At 40.5% G+C, this 19529-nt stretch overlaps 1 protein-coding gene across 3 annotated transcripts in view; it reads right to left on the minus strand.

Annotated features, from left to right (window-relative positions):
* TBL1XR1 (TBL1X receptor 1) overlaps positions 1–19529 on the minus strand; it is a 157334-nt gene that overhangs the window by 82410 nt on the left and 55395 nt on the right. For 2 of the 3 annotated variants that reach the window (XM_036753642.1, XM_036753643.1), the window contains exon 2: positions 9334–9399. The gene's annotated coding sequence lies outside the window, so the exon portion shown is untranslated. Of the gene's footprint in view, positions 1–9333; positions 9400–19529 lie in introns of those variants that run through there. The other variant, XM_036753644.1, reaches the window with a different exon arrangement.

Genomic DNA, 19529 nt, shown 5'->3' on the forward strand with positions numbered 1-19529 from the left:
AATTTCCTAGTCCTGGAGTAGGTGGCCTCAAAGGTTCCTTCCAGTTCTAAAACTATGATCTTACAAAATTAAGCTGTCAGAGGTTTTGTGGTCCATTTCCTCAAAAAGGCAGCTGTTCGAATTTCATATTAAAAAAAATATAAGAGAGGAGAACAGAAAAGTGAAAATTTCCTAAAGTGGCATATTGTTTGTGGCCTCTCAGACACAGAAGGCAATTAATCTAAATAAAAACAGAAATGATAGCATGTGATTCATTAATGAAATCAAATTTTACTACATCTTCTCCAAACTTCACATAAATGTTTGATACCAAGTTTGGTTTCATAATTCTAAGTTACTGACCTTTTCAATCACACGGACAATTCATGCAAAGTGTGTGACAGGATCACAGACTGAGAACTAGAAGGGCCCTCAGAAGCCAGCCAGTCCAGCCTCTCTCATTTTTTGGAGATGAGAACATTGAGGCTTGCACTATGTAACAAATATCCAAAGTTTCTTCCATCTCTGGCTGTAGGCCTAGTAATCAAATCAGCATTACTTTGGCTTCCGAAAAAGGCTGGTTCCCAGGCCAGCTACTCCCTCTTTAGGTATCTCCCCCTTTAGGTATCAACTGCTCCTTTACTATGTGTCAGGTCTCGTGCAATGCACTGGGAATGCAAATAAAATGCAAAATGAGGCCTTCAAGGAACTAACAACTTACATTATGTGTACATATAAGGCTCTCCTGAATAAAGAAGGGAGAAAGTAGGCAGCAACCTTAGTGGGGAGACAAGGAAAGGCAGACTTTGAGCTGAGTTCTGAAAGAATCCAGGCATTCTAAAAGGCAAAGGTGAAAAGGGAAAGCATGTCAGGCATGAAGAACAACCAGTGCAAAGGAGGTGGAGTGTGAGCAACAGCGTAGTGCATCAAGATGTCTGGCCTGTCCAGTATGTGGAGAAGAGTAATGTGGGTGGAGATGAGAAAAGCCCTGGAGCCAAGGGAAAGGCTTTCAATGCCAAAAGATGCGACCAGGATAAGAGATTTAAATGCCAAAAAGATCCTAGAGGTAATAGAAAGGCATGAACTTGCAACAGTCAGATCTAGGAAAATCACTTTGGCAGCTGAGTGGAGAATAAATTGGGAGTGGGGTGAGACTTACAGCAGGGGAGTCCAATTAAGAGGCCACTGGAATAGTGCTGGCAAGAAGTGGTGACAGCCTGAACTAGAGAGGTGGCTGTCAGTGGAGAAAAGGGATGAATTTGAGAGAGGTGGTGGATCTGGGAACTAACTAGCTATGTGTGAGGACTGAGTCAGGTAAGGAGAGCAGGATGACACCTGGTACCTTTGACAGTAACTAACAGGAAAGTTCAGAAGACTAGAGGATCTGACTAGAAGAGATGATGAGCTGTGTTTTGGACATATTGAGCACGAAACACTGATGAGACATCAAATTCAAGATGTGGTGATGTCATTCTGGGCTACCAGACAGAAGAGTGACTGGGTAGGACTGGATGATAGCTCTGGGAATCATCTGCATAAAGAAAATAATTGAACCCAAGAGAGATGGTGAGATCAGCAAACAAGATAAGTACAGAGAGTCCCAGGAAGAGAAATGGGCCTAGGATAGAGCCACGGGGACCGCCACAGCAGGAATAGAGTATATCATTGAGAATGGGGGCCTGGGTGACTGGGCACATAGAGACAGCCGCACCTATTTTATCTGTAAACCTAGAACTTAACACAATGCTTGTCACATGCTAAATATTTAATGTTTTTTTCTTTCCTTAATTTATTTGTTTTATTAAGATTATCATTTTATTAATCCACAATGGCCTTGAAGTAACAGATTTAATATACATTTTTTGTGGGATGGGGATGGAGGAATAAGGAGGCAAACATTTGACTTCACCCATATGGGATTTCCCAGTGTGGAAATTCCCTCTACTGACACAGAAAGAAAACTCCCCAATTGATTATCTTATTGACTTGCCTTAGACACTCATATGCTCAGTCACTTGCCCATGGGAGCCACAAACTTAAGCTAGACAAATACTTGCAAGTTTATAAGCAGCATTGCTTGGCAGGAGTTCACTGATCTGTCTACATAACAGATATCTTAAAAGACACAGTGAAGTAGATACTTTGACAAATATTTATTGATTGATAAGGATTGTAGATTTGAATTCAATCTCAAACATTAATTATTACCTATGTGAAAAAATACTGGGCTGAGTGCTGGGGATATAGACATCCTTGAAGGGCTTCCATTCCACATGAGGAATGCAACATACATACAGAGAAGGCTCCAGCCGAGGCTTCAGACATGACTCACTTCACTCAACTCGATTTAACCGGGTGCTATACGGTCCCATTGGGGAACGAGGGGAAATAAGTATAAAAAGGCAGGCTAGAATCAGTTTTAAAAGAATTATCCTTCATAACAGAAATAAACAGAATCCTTGTAAAACAGACTGCACAAACATATCTTGTCTATCCTTACTAAGGGTGCCCCACCTTAAAGTTTGGCAAGCTACTACAAATTAGAACAGCTGGCAGTTTTTTGAAACTTCTTTCCAAGGCTGTCCTATTGAGATGATAATTTCTTTCTACACATCCTAAGGGGAAAAAAAGGACAATTACAGATTTAGCATCCAGGATGCTTTCACATGTTTTGGTTCCTGGCAACAACTTCTTCCTATAGATGTAACAGAGAAAAAGCATGAAAATTGGCTGTAATCCCAGGTTTGTCCCCAATTATAGCTGTCTAGTACTCTTCATTACTAATCTAATTAGCTACTAATCTTTATGGAAACTGATGGGCTCCCCAAGTCATAGGCTTGAAGATGATCCACAAATTTTATTGCAATGCTCTTCAGTCCTATTAGAAAGGGGTACAAAGCAAGAACCACTGTCCCAAAATTAACTGGTAGTAGAGAAGGTTAATATTTTTCTCAGGCTCATATCTTTGACTAACCTTTCAAATGAGACATATCTATTAGAAAATGGATAGACTCCCAAGCTCAGAATAATCACTTGCTCTTGGGTTCTTCAACAGTGCCACACTCCCTCTGGAAACCCTCTACACCTATGGAGGCAGCTTCCTGAGAAAATTATCACTTAGCAACAGATGGGACAATGTACCTTGCCTAGCCAAGTTGGGCTGCAGCCGGTACCACCGCTAGCAAGTCCATGACTGTGACTCAGGTAACATGCCAGGGGCTTGTCCTCCACTGACATGGCCTCAAATAGCTAAGGGTCATCCCCACACCACTGATGAAACATTGAAACAGGACTGGGTGACTGATGTCCTAAGTCATGCGGTTGACTCCCAATGTCCTTTATAGTAAATAATTCCATTTCACCTAGATTTTATTCTAAATGGGGGATGGTTCAGATCTACATCTGTGGAGATTCCCCTTTTATCACAATCCCATGGGAGTTTCATTCACAGGAGCATATAATTTAAGAATATCAGCTTTGGAGGAATGGGTTCCCATCTGTATCCTCTAACCCTAGTCTTTGAAAACAGCACATTCACTAAACATTATTATGATAATGTATATCTCTTGAAGTTTTAGAACCCTCTCCCTTTATGTTTTCAAAAAATACCCTTCATGTGGTTAATGTTAATGTATACATGTCATAAGCTCAATTTTTCCCCTTGTTCCAGTAAAAGCTTATTTTTTTTTGTGAAGAGTAACAAGTTTCCTATAGTTCCTTCTAAGTAGATGCTCTCCCATCTCACAGACTAAGTAACAGTAAGTAATATGTTTTACTTCGAAAAAGAATAGTATGGTTCCCATTCCCTCACAGTTCATATGCCTTGATACCAACTCTCTTAACAGGCCCATTTCTACCACTGACCAAACCCATACTACAGATACCCTCAATTCAGATAGGCCATTTTCATTCATCAATTTAATGATGAGATTCATGGGTTAACTTCCTTCTCTTCGAACAAAAAACTACCCTGGAGATAGAAATGACATGCCCTTTACTCTGACATTTCATTCCCAAGAAAGACGAAGAAAGGAATTCTCTTGTACCTTCCAGGGACCATACTCCCCATTTGTTAGCCATAAGTACACCTTAAGTGTTGTCATTTTACATAAGCATCTGAACAAAACTACAGGAAGGTTTCTCTATCAGAGCTAAGTTCTACTGGTACAATATAACTAGAATAGGAGGCTAGCATAGAATTTTATTAACTTAAAACATGGTGTCAGGCTTTATATCATGTAATGTTAATACAATTTGACGATCTTCCTTGCCCCTTAATAAGCTCATGTGACCTGCTTTGAACATGAGTCACATGGAAGCCTGAATCACATGAGACTGGGTCACGAGGGTTGTGATGCCCTCTGGCCCTGAAGAAGAGTATATATACTCTGAGGGTAGCATTTTGCTTTAGGGTTCACTCATTGGAAGAATGTTTGTGTGATTTAGCCAGATGAGACTCTGGGTAGCCGTTAAGGAGTCCCCCAGGTTTGAAAAACCTAGATGTTGGTATGTATTGCTTTTGGTCAGACAGTTGGAAGCCGTATCTGTTGGTCTTGGCTGTTTGTATTTGCTCTGTTTATATAATTTCTGCTTGTGATTTCTGTTTGTATTTTCTCTGAAGTTCAGGGTGATGACTTTTCCCCTGAACTAAGTGAATGATATATACATATATATATATATATACACACACATACATACACACACACACACATAGATATATATGCTTGATTAAAGTAAGATTGTTGGCCCCTTTAAAGTCGCTTTCCTTAGAAAAGCAGATTAAAGAACCTGTGATAGCAGCCCTCCTGTGTGCTGGTGTTATTGGTCTTACACTCCCACAGCAGCTGCAAGTAGCAGTTGTTACACATCAAATAAATGAATACGTTCATTTTTCTAAGGTCATCTGTTTGAGGTCATTAATGTAGCCTTCGTTAATAAAAATTTATGATAACTGGATATGGTCAAGTTTGAGGCTCATTGCTACCAAGTAAATAAATCCTTTCCTCTACATAATCCTCTACTTTATCCAACACTTATGAAAAGTTGCCAAATCTTATCAATTCTATCCTCCTCAAAAGCCCCTCACACCCTTCTCCACTCCCTTGGCCACCATCCTAGTTCAGCTTTTCACTCTGGTCAGTCATTACAAGGTTAAATAAACTCAGAATGAAAGAATCTGAGTTGGAAGAGACCCCTCAGAAGTTAACCTAAAGCAAACCTGTTTGAGAATTCTATCTTCAATACACCCAACATGCAGGCCATCAGAGATTACATTCTTACAGTATTGTATAAGATCCCACTGTGTTTGTTTGCTGACTAAAAATAAAATAAGATATGGAAGAGCAAAATACTCTATCCTCCAACCAGGTATCTCCAATGCATATATTAAAATACATAAGACTCCTTGAAACACAACAGAGGACTTTGTGAAGTGAGGCATAAAACTGGCAGTCACATTGGCAAAAAGTGTTCACCACCATCACAACAAATACCCAGCACGCAGCTGAAATAGGAAATCTCCAGAGGACATTGTACTAAATGACACTAAATCCTGCAACATTACAGAGCCTCCAAAATGAAATCCAGAATCACCCTCAAGGAGTTTGCCTTAATTCTTCACAAAGGACAATTAGCTTCTGGATTGGATAGCCTGCTCAAAAGTTCCAGTGGTTTTTCTGAGTAAACTGCCAATCTCTTCTAGGACATCAGAGAAACCAAATAAATTCCAGCTCTGGAGAGCACTCGGCTTCTCCTATGTAGCCTGTCAGCTTGCCCGTACATTTTTAACGAGGAACATCACACTAATCTTTTGTTAGATATCAAACCACCTTTTCAATTTGCCAAAATGTCATTTTGGCGCATCTCCTGCACATTTAAAAATCTCTCCACTTTCATCCATGTATATTAAGTTGGTTTCTCTTACTGTCCAAATTAACATAATTGACAATAAAAAAAGGGATCTCACTTGACAGGTCACTGTAAGTTGAGATAAACTGAACTTAATAGAATGATGATAACAGTTTACCATATGATCCCAGAGTCCTGAGTTCAATGCCCAGAACAGATACTTATTTACTAGGTCTGTGATTGTGGGTAAGTCAAGTAATTTCTTGGAGCCTCGGTTTCCCTGTCCATAAATTCTCAATGCATCAAAGGCTGAGGATGGGAGAAGGATTAGGAAAGGAAGTCACTTTGCCAATCACTGAAAGCATTATATAAATACAGGCTATTATTAGTGTTACAGAAAAGCTACATGCAAGTAGGAAGGATACTATAACATAGGAGAGAAATTTTAGTTTTTCTCAAGTGCTTAAAAGACTTTCTTCCCCACAGGTCATAAAATATGTTAATATGATAGAAAAATGGTTTAGATTTCAATGAATTAAGCCCAACAACAGAAAGCCTAGAATAGAAATTAATATAGTCAAGAGAAAAAAGCTTTAAACTGAAAAAGTAGTGAAACTGGGCCTAAACGGACCTGGAAATCTCACTAGTTTTCATGTCAAATGTCCCTCTGAATGCCCATCACAAAATGCTTTCTTGAGAATCCCAAATGCTCCGTACACCGAAGTTATTGGCTCTTTAATGACCCAATAGAGTTTTTAAATCCTACTAATGGAAAAACTGCACAGGAAATGCAACTCCATGCCCAATGAAAGAAAGAGCTGTTCTTTTGACCATCAATGACAGGACCATTCAGCTCACAAATGTTTTTCCTTTTAAAAAAAAATAGTAATAATAACCAAAACACCTGTCTTTCTGAATGAAGACAAAAATTAATGAAAGCAAATTAGGCCATGAGACCACAGAAATTCCACACCTCACCCCACCCCCACCCCCCACCCCCAAAAAAGAGAAATGGATTTGGAGTCAGAGACTGAATTCTAATTCCAGCTCAATCTCCTCTGACCTCTGAGAGACTCAAGGCCTTAGGTGCCTCATCCAGGCAATACAGAGATTGGTTTTACTTTTATGATCCTAGTATGATCCTGAAGGGCAGCAGGAGTTTAATGATAAGGAGCCGACTCCTGAAGACCTGGGATCAAATTCCACCTTTGACACATAAGGGGTCTGGGAAAGTCACTTAACCTCTCGATGGTCCCAGCAAAGAGAAGCTAGAGCACAGGGTGATCTGCATGGGTAGGATTTCCGATAATCAGGAAATCATAGGTCCCATACCTTCCCCTAACCATCCCCCAAAAGAAAGATACTATTAAACACTCAGTGGTGGGGAGTAGGAATGATCTCTGTAGCAGAGCAGGGTGATCATAAAGTGAAAAGTCATGAAGTTGATTGTGGTATTTAATTCTATTCAACGAAAAATTCATTTCACTTTTCAATAAATAAAAATAAAATAGTGACAGACAACCATATCAACCAAACAGACCACAAAGTGAGCAAGACAGAAATAAGTAAATGATATTTCAACTCAGACATAATTGCTCTCCTGTCCTTTGGCCTAATAAAAGCTTCTTGAATATTTGCCTTAACACCCAAGCATTTTTCTGAAGGGCTCTGTCATTAGTAGAGGACTGACAGCTGTTTACAAATTTTTATTACTTTTTACAAAAAACCAGCAGCATTAGTAGAAGCAGCCTAGTCACACCACACTGGCAGTCGTCGATCTACCCTCTCCTCCTCGATCCTAAATCTGATTTTGACTTTGGTTTAACCACAGCATGACAGAGGAGCACATCAAAACACAACTGCCCACTGTCTAGGGGTCTGGGTGGACTGATGTGTGTAAAAGATGGAGGGGGAAGGAGTCTTGGGTTTGTCTTAAAAATGGAGGCAGTCTATATTTTCCCAAAGGCTCACTTTCTTGGGTGAAATGCATGACCCTCTGAAGCTTCTTTGGGATTCTCACCTGTCATTATATGCTCCTTTGCTTCCTGGAAAAGTAGCCCATCAGTTTAAGAAGTTTTGGATTTAATGTTTAAATGTGTTAACATGGAATCCCCCCCAGAAAGGTCAAGTCTTGACTAAAGGATGAATTTAAGAATTTCAGCTAATACACTGTATTTCTCACAAATTATTTAGCTGTCATTCATTTTCCCAGTAAATTGTATTTTATAGAAGAAAAAATGATGCATAATTTAAGTTGCTGACAAGCCCCAAAAGTATCTGCAACAAATAGCACAAAATCCTCTCTGAACTGAGCTAGGCTGGTCCTCCTCAACAGATAAGCCATGAAGTACCAAATTCAAACTTGAAGCCTTGTTCACTTGGTAGACTCTGACAAAGTATACAGCAGGAATTTATTAGTGGTGTGTATGTATGCAGCAAGTTTTTAAAAGCACTGCAAAATGCTACCTACTATGGAAAATACTTTTTATATAAATATGATCAGTTTGCTCAATGTGGTAAAGATTACCATTCTGCTGTCTGGTGGCAACCACAATATTAAGAGAAAATTACTACCTGGGTGTTGGCAGAGAGTTATTAGAATGGTACAGTTTGATGACAAGGAATAAATATGAATGCAACTTTATCCGTAACTAATTGTGACATAAATAAAACAGACCAAATTGAGACAAAAGGGTACAGTATAGCTCCACCCCCTCATTTCATGTGTCCCAGAGGAACACGCAGTTTCACCTGATTAGGTCACCTGAGGAGACGGTGGAACAACCTGTACAAGAAACCTTGGTCCATTCCACTCTCTCCTCTGCCGCCTTCTTCAGTTACATTTAACACGGGCAGCTCTTCCTTTCAATCCAACATTCAATAAAGCTTTATTTCCCCACAAAGATCATCTTGAGCATGGCAGGGACTGTGCCCGATGCACCTAGAAAAGGCTTCATTCCTGCCTGTTGAGCTGATCTAAATCAAAAGAAAGGCTTTTTTTTAAGTACCCAAAGCTTAGCTTTGCACTCATTCACCAAATCCAAAATCAGACAGAGATGGGACAGAAAGGAAAGGGTTTTACTACTAAAATGGCACTATTTCACTCCCCCATATACTACGCCAAAGGCAATCAGTGCAGCGTGACAGAAGATGATCCTGAATGTTATTCATAAGAGGTACAAATTGGATGGAAAGCAATAAAATTACACAGCAGGTACAACACAATTTTTTAAATCTGACCAGAAAATTCCATTTGTAAACTCAGAGTGATGAACCCAACTTTCAAAACATAAATATGATCATCATTAAATACCAGGTGTTTCTTCATCCTCTCCAAATCAGAAGGAAGAAGTTCAAAAAGCTCCACTTTAAAAAATCTGGTAAACATTTAAAATCTATAGTTTCTGCTTTGTTATATTACTTATTATCATTACTTAAATATGTAAGTAACTTTAAGCATAAATCATCATACTCTGATTCCAACCAGAAAGACAGTTATTCTCTTACCATTGGCAGTACATTGATGTGGGGAAGCTCAACTTATTTGGTACTTCCAATCACATGGAGTTGATACTAAAGGAAAAAGAAAATAAGGTATTGAGTGTGTCTTAACAAAAGGAAATTTAAGAAATACATGAACAAGCAGATAAAACAACATCCCATTTGTCTGGTAGTCAGAGATTTAAAAAAATAAACGAATCTTAGCACTAAAGGGGAACCTCAGAGGCTTAGACAGACTAAGGCCAAGTCATCCTGAAAAAGAATGCCCTCTTCAGCAGAGCAAAGAGCTGGGGAACAAGGCATCTGGGGGAAACCCATTACTTCCCAAGGTAGCCCATTTCACGTTTGGATAACTCTAATCATTAGAAGGTTGTTTCATAGAGATGCCAAACTCAGTAGCCTGCAAAACTGCCATGGAGCCCTAAGCAGATTAAAATGTAATTGGGAACTCCTTAAAGTTAATTTATGGTTTTCTAAGTCAATATGTCACTGGGACAGCTCGGTGGCACAACAGATAGAGCTAGGCCTGGAGTCAGGAAGACCTGAGTTCAAAGAGCCTCAGATACTTAATAGCTGTGTGACCCTGGGCAAGTCATTTGGCCCTGTTTGCCTCAGTTTCCTCATCTGTAAAATGAGTTAGAGAAGGAAATGGCAAAGCCCTCCAGTATCTTTGCCAAGACAACCCCAAGTAGGGTCATGAAGAGTCAGATACAAACAAAAGGAATGAACAATAAGTCAATACGCTGCCAGCATTTCTATTTGATTTTGGCATCACTCACTGCCTCAGATCCTGAATCTAACAACCTTCAACCCTACGCCCCTGCTACTCTTCTGTCCCTGGGGACAAAAAGAACAAGGACAATCCTCCTTCTCCATGATAGCTCTTCAAATACTTGAAGAGAGTGATGCTATTCCCCTCAAGTCTTCTATTCTCCAAAACTAAAGAGCCTCAAAGGAGTCAATGGATCCCCACATAGCTCAATCTTGAGGCCCCTCACCACCTGCATCATCTCCCTCTAAAGTAACATTTATAGTGCTTAGTACATACTTAGCACTTAATAAATGCTTGTTTCCTTCCTTTCCCACTTCCCCCTTCCTCTCTTACCCCCCAGCTTAACAATGCCCTTCATTAGATATGGCGGCCAGAACCAAATATAATATTGCTAATGTGGTCTGATCAGGAAACAGACTATCCTCAGGGGTAGAGAACCTGTGGCCTTCTAGGTCCTTGAGTGTAGCCATTAGCCTGTGTCCAAGTTTTACAGAACAAATCCTTTTATTAAGGGGATTTGTTCTCTGAAGTTTGGATTGTGTCAAAGGACTGAACTTTGGCCACATGTGTCCTCAAGGCTGCAGTTTCTGGGCTATCACCTCCCTAGCTCCAAATGTCCTATTAATGTAGTCTAAGATTGCACTGCCCTTTTAGGACTACAACATTACACTTCTGACTTACCTGCTTTCCAGGTAAACCACTGTCTAGCAACATGTTACCAGCCTGGTATTTGGGAAGCATATTTAAAAAAAAAATACAAGACTTTAGGTCTATTACCAAAAATTTCAAATTCCTATGTTCAAGCCAATTCTTTAGATCTTCAAGATCTTTGTGAGTCCTGAGCCAGTTTTCCAGGCCTTCATACCAGCTCTGTGTCATCTGAATATTTATCAAGAGTGTGTTCTATTGTTCTATGATTTTGTTCAAGTCATATAAACAAATGTTCCCAACATAGGGAACAGCATAGGCCTCCTAAGCATGGCTCTCCATGGAGCTCCAATGTTCTCAGTAGTCCTGGACCCAGAAATGAGGAAAAGACAAGGGACCAAAAATGAGCACAGACCCAAAGAAAGGGGTCACTGAATGGCCCAGAAAGGAGGGTTCTCGCTGGTCAGCGGTGACTGTGAGAGCTGGATGGAACTGGAGCTAAAGCTGAAATGTGCAGGAAAGTTGTAGTAAAGAGGGAAGAAGGGAAAAGGGCAATGCGGTGACAGAAAGCAGAACCAACAACAACCACAACCAGAGTAGGTAAGAAAAGAAACACGCGACTAGAGGACTACTGGCTACCACAAAGTGCCTGCAAATACATGTGTCTTACACACTACATGTACAAACTGAGGCATGAAAGGGCTCCCATTAGTTATCTGGAAATCAGACGTGTCCAGAGCTCCTATGGACCCCTGACTAGGCCGTTTCTGAGCCGGTCTTTCAGGGACTCAGAGAGGAGGGAAGATCTGAACAGGCCTCTCTAATCTAAATGTTAGGCTATACCACTCTACAGTTAATCCATATCACCTGCCCAGGCAGGGCCTTTCAGGCCCTGAAGCTCAGACCTGTGAACCTGTAAGTAATCTAAACTAGCCTGGCTCTCGATCTTTCTGGGGACAAATGAAGATGGAGATAGATAAAAAATGAGTCTGAATTGGGCCTGATGGATTTGCAAAAGCCAAATCACTATTCAAAGGCTTTAGCTCTGGGACACTTAGATAAATAAGAAAGCCTATTCAGGAGCGCTCCATTATGCACATATAAATTCAATCACAACTGCACTGACACCAGAAATGAGCAGTGTTCTGGCCTCCCCCCTTAGCTGCTTCTTCATAGACAGCTCGTTTATACAGTCCTACAAAAAACAGCTAAAGAACAAACACAAAGTATGAACAGTTAAATGCACCGGATATAAGAAAAATATGGTCCTCAGTACACCACAAAAAGAATCTCTGTTAGGGATTTTTTTTTAAACAAGCCTTTAGTTTCAAGTATTCAGTTTAAAGTTTGCTGCTGCTGAGCAAGGATGCTACAATAATGACTCCCTGCAAATGAAGTGATCACTGGGAGAGGCAGCCTTCAGCCCTTCCAACTACCTGAGCTAAAGAATCATGCCCCTCCTAGCTCCAGGAGGAAAGAGAAAGAAGGCAAGGCATTGCTAGGCCTGGCCCAGGGGCAGGCCCAGCTGGAGTCAGTAGGGGAGGAAAGTCCAAGCAGCAGGTTCTCTGGACAGGAGCAGTCAGATCCTCCCCTGGGGAAAAAAACCAAGGCTAGGGATGTAAGATCTAACCCCATATCATGGGAGGTAACAGAGGCAGGCCTAGGACAAACAAAACATATCTCACCTCATCAGAAAAAGAGCCAGCCTAGGATGCACCCACCACTCCACCACATCATGGGTTGAAGGATGGGGTAGAGTAACAACTCAAAGTTAACTGGGAGGCAGAGATATCAGCAGCGGCCAAGCCCTTGAGAAGACCAGGATGGAAACAGGAAACTCAAAAGAAGACTAGCAATAAGCCAGTAACAGAAAAGGCATACAGGAGGTGTCCCTAAATTCACACGTGACAAAGGATAAGCTTTTTTAAGCATATCAATTAACAACTGGTCTTTCCAAAGAGGTCTGGCCAGAATGGACAGTCAGCTCAGTGCCCTACAACAGATTTGGTATCAGAAAACCTGGACTCCAGCAGGCCTTCACAGCTAACTTCTGGCAAGTTCCTCCACTCCTAAGACCCAGTCTTTTCGTATCAGAAATGAAGCCACCAAAGGAAGGAAGGACACTTCAAGGACCCTAAAAAACCTGCCCAGGAATCAGCGTTCTCTTAAGGAAAGATTCTCCACTCCACCCAGAACTGGGAGAAGGAGAAAGGCAAGGGAAAGAGCTATGGATCAAGTCCTCCTGGTTTCCCTGGCTTCTTTCAGGCCCCAACTAAAAACCCCAACTTCTGCCAGAAGCTTTTCCTGATTTGCCTTAATAATAGTGGTGCCTTCCCTCTGTGACTACCGCCCTTTATCTTGTATGTGTCTTGTTTATACATAGCAGTCTGCATGCTGTCTCCCCCATTGGACTATGAGGAGATTCTTGAAAACAGGGACTGTCTTTTTGGCCTTTTTCTGTAACCACAGCACTTAGTAGGTGCTTAATAGATGCTTGCTGCTTTGACTACTTGATCCAAACCAGCACATATGTAAATAGAAGCTGCTAATAAAGAATCCCAAGATTTCAGAGTTGGAAAGAATATCATCAGCCATTAATGTCATCCAACTCATGCTAATAAGTACACGTCCCATGCAGATTACGTGCCCCTCACCCCCCAGGGAGCCAGGGAGCAATTCTACCAACTTCAGGAGAATGGGCAGGGAAAATCAAGAAAGAGGAGCGACACTTCCTCCAGAGGCTAGTAATGAGCCAATCCCATTGCTTTCTCTGCCACCACGACGGCCGCTAATCTAACGCTGAGGAACCAGAAAAGTTCCAGTCCCTCCAAGCCCAGGTCGACAGGGTTCTCAGAGTGTTTATGAGTGAAGATAAAATGATCCACAATGAACTGTTCTATTGTAAGAGACCTACCCACAGGCCAGCTGCAAGTAACATTTCTCTAAGACAACAGTGTTGGCCTTACCTCAAACTTCTGACATGTCTATTGCAAGAACACTGTTTAACAAAGCATGGAACACATGCCAGTGGGAGAAAAATAGATCGTTCACATTTTTTGATAGTTCATATTTATAAAGTAGATTCTGTCTCATTGTGACAACTCTGAGTGACAGAAGACAATTCTGAGAGTCCACCTGGTGCTCTAGTCTAAGCCTGGTTGGGGAAAATTCCACTGTGATTTTTTTGAATGTTGGCTGCCTTTTCTTCCGTTGATGCTCAAGGAGCCCCTCTGACCTGCCCATCAGAGAAGAGAGGAAGAAAGGAGCAGAGGGAAAAAGGAGGAAGAAACAAGAGAAAAGGGAAGGCAGAGAAGGGTGGAAATGATCTCCTACCCCCCATCATAGTTTATAAACTTTTAAAGTCCAAGTCTGGGCCATCCCAAAGCCTATCCCATTTATAATACTGTTCCTATAAAAACAACTCTGGCTAGTGTTCTTATGCCACCTAAACCCATGCTTTCAAGGAACTAGTTACTCAAAGGAAAAGGAAGCCTGCCTGGACACTAAGTGTAAAAGGGGAAATTTGAACCATATCATGAGCAAATCCCTATGGGATAAAAGCATTTTATAATATAATGTTTTATTTTATCCCGAAAATGCCTGTGCTTGTTTAGTGCTACAAGTATTTTTCAAACATTTTTGCCAGGCATCCATTAGGTTCATGAAAATTCTCAACCAATTTAAACAAAAAAAAAAAAAAAAAAAAAAAAGCTTTTAAGGACACATGAACACTTTGTGAAATCATCTGTAAAAATTTCTAACAGTGCTGGTGTTCTAAAAGAGTTTCATCTTTATTTTGATTTAATTTTCTCAAACACAATTTTTTTTAATTGCTCAAACAAATGCTTTAGCACATCTGATTTGAAATAGGGAGAGGGGACAACAAAAAACTTTAGTTTTAGAAAACAAGAGTCATTAAGACTTAAATAAAATTAACTTAAAGTTTCTCTAAACAAAGAGACCACTAAATTCTACCTTAGCACAGAGAAGTCAGTTCTGCTAACTCTTCCTATTATTGAGCCCCTGTCCATCCCCTTCCACATCCTGCTCACAAGCCATTTCCCCAAAGACACAGTCATGTCCCTGATGCCTCCAGCACAGAATGGCTCCTCCTCCTCAAAACTCTTACAAAGTCTTCTTTGGATCTCTCACCATATTCTACTTTATGTCTGAAGTAATCTGTTTTTCGCCAATCACTTGTGAGGTATGGGCTGGCATGTGTCTTATCTTTGACGGTTGGTACTTCACGTAATGAATGCTTGGCATGTTCTAAGCTCTTAAAAACTTCTCCATTCAACTGTGTTGAACTTGTGCACAACAATCCCTTCATTCTCTAACAAAAACTTGAAAATTTGATGTTTGCTGAAGTGAGAACTTGTTCACATACTCATCACTCTGCATAAGTGTTTACAGAATCGGTGAAAGAAACGAAGAAGGAAAATGTGTAAGCATTTACTTTGTGCAAAGCTCCAGGGACACAAACAGGGGAGGGGAGAAAGGACAACCTATGTCATCAAGGAGTGTGAGCCGGATTGGCTAGAGAACAGCAGCAAAGCACAAGGCGCGTAGCTCCTTCCACACTGTTTCAACAATAAAAACTATTTCCAATTCAGATATTTAACCATTTGACAGTATCAAGGACTGGTGGCAAAAGCTTCCTTTTCCAGGTCTTCCGTAGCTGTTGTTGCTTCAAAGGCAGGAGCCTCAGGACCAGTAGAAGAGTACTTCCACAAGCATTGCTTCCCTGAATGACTGGCTGCAGGAGCTGAGAGTCTTGCTCTTCTTGGAGTTCTTGATTTCAGGATCCTTGCCGGTCTCCACTGGGAGGTAGGAGAGAAGGTGACAGGAGTGATAGGATTTAACTATCATGTGCCACCTCTATCTCTTCTTTAGGATGACTTGCTGCTTCAGCTAGACTGGTTTGCTTTCTCTATCAAGTGACACAAGGTCAATGGTTATTTAAGATGGTTTGCCCCTTCTCAAAAGAGTTTGCTGTAGTGCTCTGGACTGGAAGCAGGGCCAATAGTCTGGGAGTTCTATTGTTCCCAGGGCTCTTGCTGATCAATGGTTGACGTTGCTAGTGGAAAGGATGGCAGGTCCACTCCCCAACAGATTTCAATCAAGTAAGATTATCTCTCTCAGGCTCTCAAACACAAGTAAGATTCACAAACCAAGCCAAAGGGAAGTCTTTAGCAAAGGTTTGCCAGCACACTAAACAGACATCAACTGCCACGAGAGCAATGCAAACAGGAATCTTCTCAATTCTATTTAATCGCCTCCAGCTTTATTAATACCTGCCCCTACTTAGTCTTCTCTACCATATTCAAAAATAAAATGTTTAATCCACAGTAATACTGCAAATGGTGCTGCCTTTCCCAACACAGAAATGCTTCCCCATGCCCATGGAAATTCTTTCCAGTGGTTGAATAAATAACTGTGAGGAGACAGAAGAAAAAAAAATACTAATAACCTAGATGTCCTGTGACCTTATAAAAATCCTCAGCGGATCTACTTAGGAGTACATAGTGATCACTACCATTCCCCAGTTCCCCAGAGAATGAAGTATCGGGCCTTACTATCTGATTGGTAGCTGAGAACATCTGTCTATGCTGCTATCTCTCTACAGAAATGTGACCTCCTTGAAAACAGGCAAATCATCCCCCTCTTCTCTAGGTACTCATAGCTTAGCAGAGCTTTGCTTTCTCATTCATAAACATCTATGAAATCAAGACTGACATTTAGCCTATTAACTTCTGTTCAACAAATGTAGTTAGCCTTCCCAATCATTCTTCTAAGTAAACTAAAACAGCTCATGTCAAGGAAGTTTCATTTTTATATTACCAGGTACCTGAAACCCAGGAACCTGCAAAGGGGACCAGTAAAATTTATATTTGTGCCTGTAAAAGCCAAGCTCATTAGAATCAGTAATTGTCTGCTCATTCAGCTTTTCTTTCATTTCCACACTTTTCTAATGGAACACGTCAATGCCTACACAAAAGCAGCCAAAGATTTTTTTTTAAATCAACAAGAGCTAAAATAGCTAAACAAATCCCGCTACCCAGTGATATAATGAAACTGAAGTGGGAAACAAACTGAAAAGGCCTCAAAGTCCCTCAAGAGGATAGCAAGCAATATACTTCTCACCGTAAAAAATACTAGCTCCAAACCAAATCAAATTATATGTGGTTGTCTGGCCTGTACTGTCACAGACTTCTAGCTTTTTGCCATTTTGACAGCCTCATTGAAACCCCTCTTAATCTATAATGAGTACCAACCACAATGAGGTAGGGCAGCTCAACTCGTTTGCCAATAATGCTTAGTGCATTCCAGTAGCACACAAAGAAAGCACAGAAGCTGAATGCTAGGGCAGCAGCTGGCTCCAGACCCCGCTGCCCGCTCTCAGGAAAGCCGAACTTCACTCGTTATCCATCCTTGGCCATACCCAGATCCATATCTCCACTCCAAACCCTGGCCATTCTGACATCTCCACCATGCCTACCTTCCTCTCCTCATTCAAATGTAAATTCCTTGAGGGCAAGGACTGTCTTATTTGCTTTTATTTGTCTTCCCAGCACTTGGCACAGTGCCTGGCACACAGTAAATGCTTAACAAAAGCTCTACTGGAAAAAAGGCATTAGAAACCCTAAATGGACAACAACAAATGACGCGGTATAGCTGTAGAACATGAAGAACCATCTTACAAAGAAAGATGGATCCCTCTAGCATAAAAGAAACACTGATAAAAGACAGCCTGAGAGTCGGGGCACAACCACACACACTCAAAACATATGGTGCTAGAGAAATGAAGACTTCACACGGAAACAATATGGAGGAAAAGATGGGTCACAATAAACATGCCCAGACCTATGATAGAAAGATCCCAGGACAAAGTCTATTTCCACATTCAAAAAATACATGACAATGCTCAATATATTCAAGCTTTCCTAACAGTAAAATGGTAAAGGAATCTGCTGTCTCCTCTACATATCATGAATATTACTGGGGATAAAACTATTTGCAAGATGGGCTAGAATACCTTGATTTTCAGCATTTTTAAATCACATTTGGAAGACAGCTGGTCTATAGTTAGAAAGAAGGCATGAGTTGTGGTGCCAGATCTGAGTTGGGTATTAAGTGGCTTTAATATTAGTGTCAATTTCCTCATCTGTAAAACATGCACAATACTTAGGATCACCAACCTCACGTTTGCTGTGAGAATCAAGTGGCATATGTTAAGTGTCTTATAAATCTTTAAGCAACATATCACCTATTGATTTTAATAGCTTTTAAAATGGTTCAGGAAAGAGAAAGCATCTATTGTTAATGTGGAGAAAAATGTGGGAGTTTATTCCAGATTAACTTGTCTCAACCTAATTCCAATCATTTAGTCTACTGAGCAAACAATCTTGCTATTTCTTTTCAAAACAATGTCATTATAGCACTCTAATTTTTTTTTATTAAGCATAGAAAAATTAATTGATGGTAACTGAAGTGTTTGGAAGCATATTAAGGACCTATAACATTTACATTAAACAACTTGAAAATGGAATCCATTAGAGATTCCACTAGGTAGTTAAGATCAAACTGTGTCATATACCTACCATCATTAATCACATAAGATTTCATTATATACTTCATCAATTACATTAAAAGGAATCAATTAGTAGAAAGTCCACTTCATTTATTCTAATTAATTTTTAATTCCTTCAGTTACAGCAGAAGCTTGATTATCTGCCTTTAGGATTACCATTTTGAAAGTAAAATATCCTATTATTTATGTCTAGAGGAGGCCTCCAACCTTCTCTGCTGAGAAAAGGCTATTTCAAAACTCATAGAATCTAGAGCTACAAGAGACCTGAGAAAGCACATACATTTTATATAGAAACCCAACTCTTATTCTATATAGAAGAGGTCCAGAGAGATTATGTTATTTACCTCAAGTCACTCGAATAGTAAGTAGCAAAACCAGGATTTGAACCCAAGAATTCTGACTCCAAATCTGTGATATCAGTGTGGGTAATTCCCTCCAATAAGCAGATCACATCACATTCTTTCCTGGCCTTTTTCCAATTACTCTGGCAGCTGTGTGGCAAAGAGACGGGAGGCTATTTTCACAGCCCAGTCCTTAGGTGACATAGGCCTGAATTAAGGTTGTGGCTGTGGCCATGTGAGTAGAGATAAGATGTATGTGAGAGGTTCTGTGGAAGAAGACTCAATAAAACTTGGCTCTCTGACTGGATCCAAGGGATGAGAGAATGTAAGGATGACCACTCTGGGGTTGCAAACTTGGGTGACAAGTTGGATGGTGGTGCCCCCAATAAAAGAGGTAAGTTACAAAGAAAGGTAAACTGAAAAAGAGAGGGAGGAAATAAAATGAGTGCTCTTATGAACAAGATACATTTGACTTTGAAATGTCCAAAAGCAATCAATCATCAATGCAAGAGTGAAGCTCAAGAGAGAGACCAAGTACAGATCCTGACATCTGAAAGTCATCTTAAGAAATCATTAAAACCCATGGGAGCTAAAAAAAAAAAAAAAGGGACCTGAAGAGAGCCGAATGAGGTTTTAGTTCAGAGACTTGGGAGAGGCCCACAGTTGGGGACCATGAAATTCAGACAGACACAAAAAGGAAAATCAAAAGAAAACAGAATCACAAACAAAAACTAAAAGGAAAAAGGCAGGGGTATCCAAGTATCCAGGAAGAGGATAATAAACAGTGTGCACTCAAGTCATGAAGTATCAAATAAGTTGATTTAATTTGGAACGTACAGTTGAATTCTTC

Source organism: Trichosurus vulpecula, chromosome 4, assembly GCF_011100635.1.
Source record: "Trichosurus vulpecula isolate mTriVul1 chromosome 4, mTriVul1.pri, whole genome shotgun sequence".
Lineage (NCBI taxonomy): Eukaryota > Metazoa > Chordata > Mammalia > Diprotodontia > Phalangeridae > Trichosurus > Trichosurus vulpecula.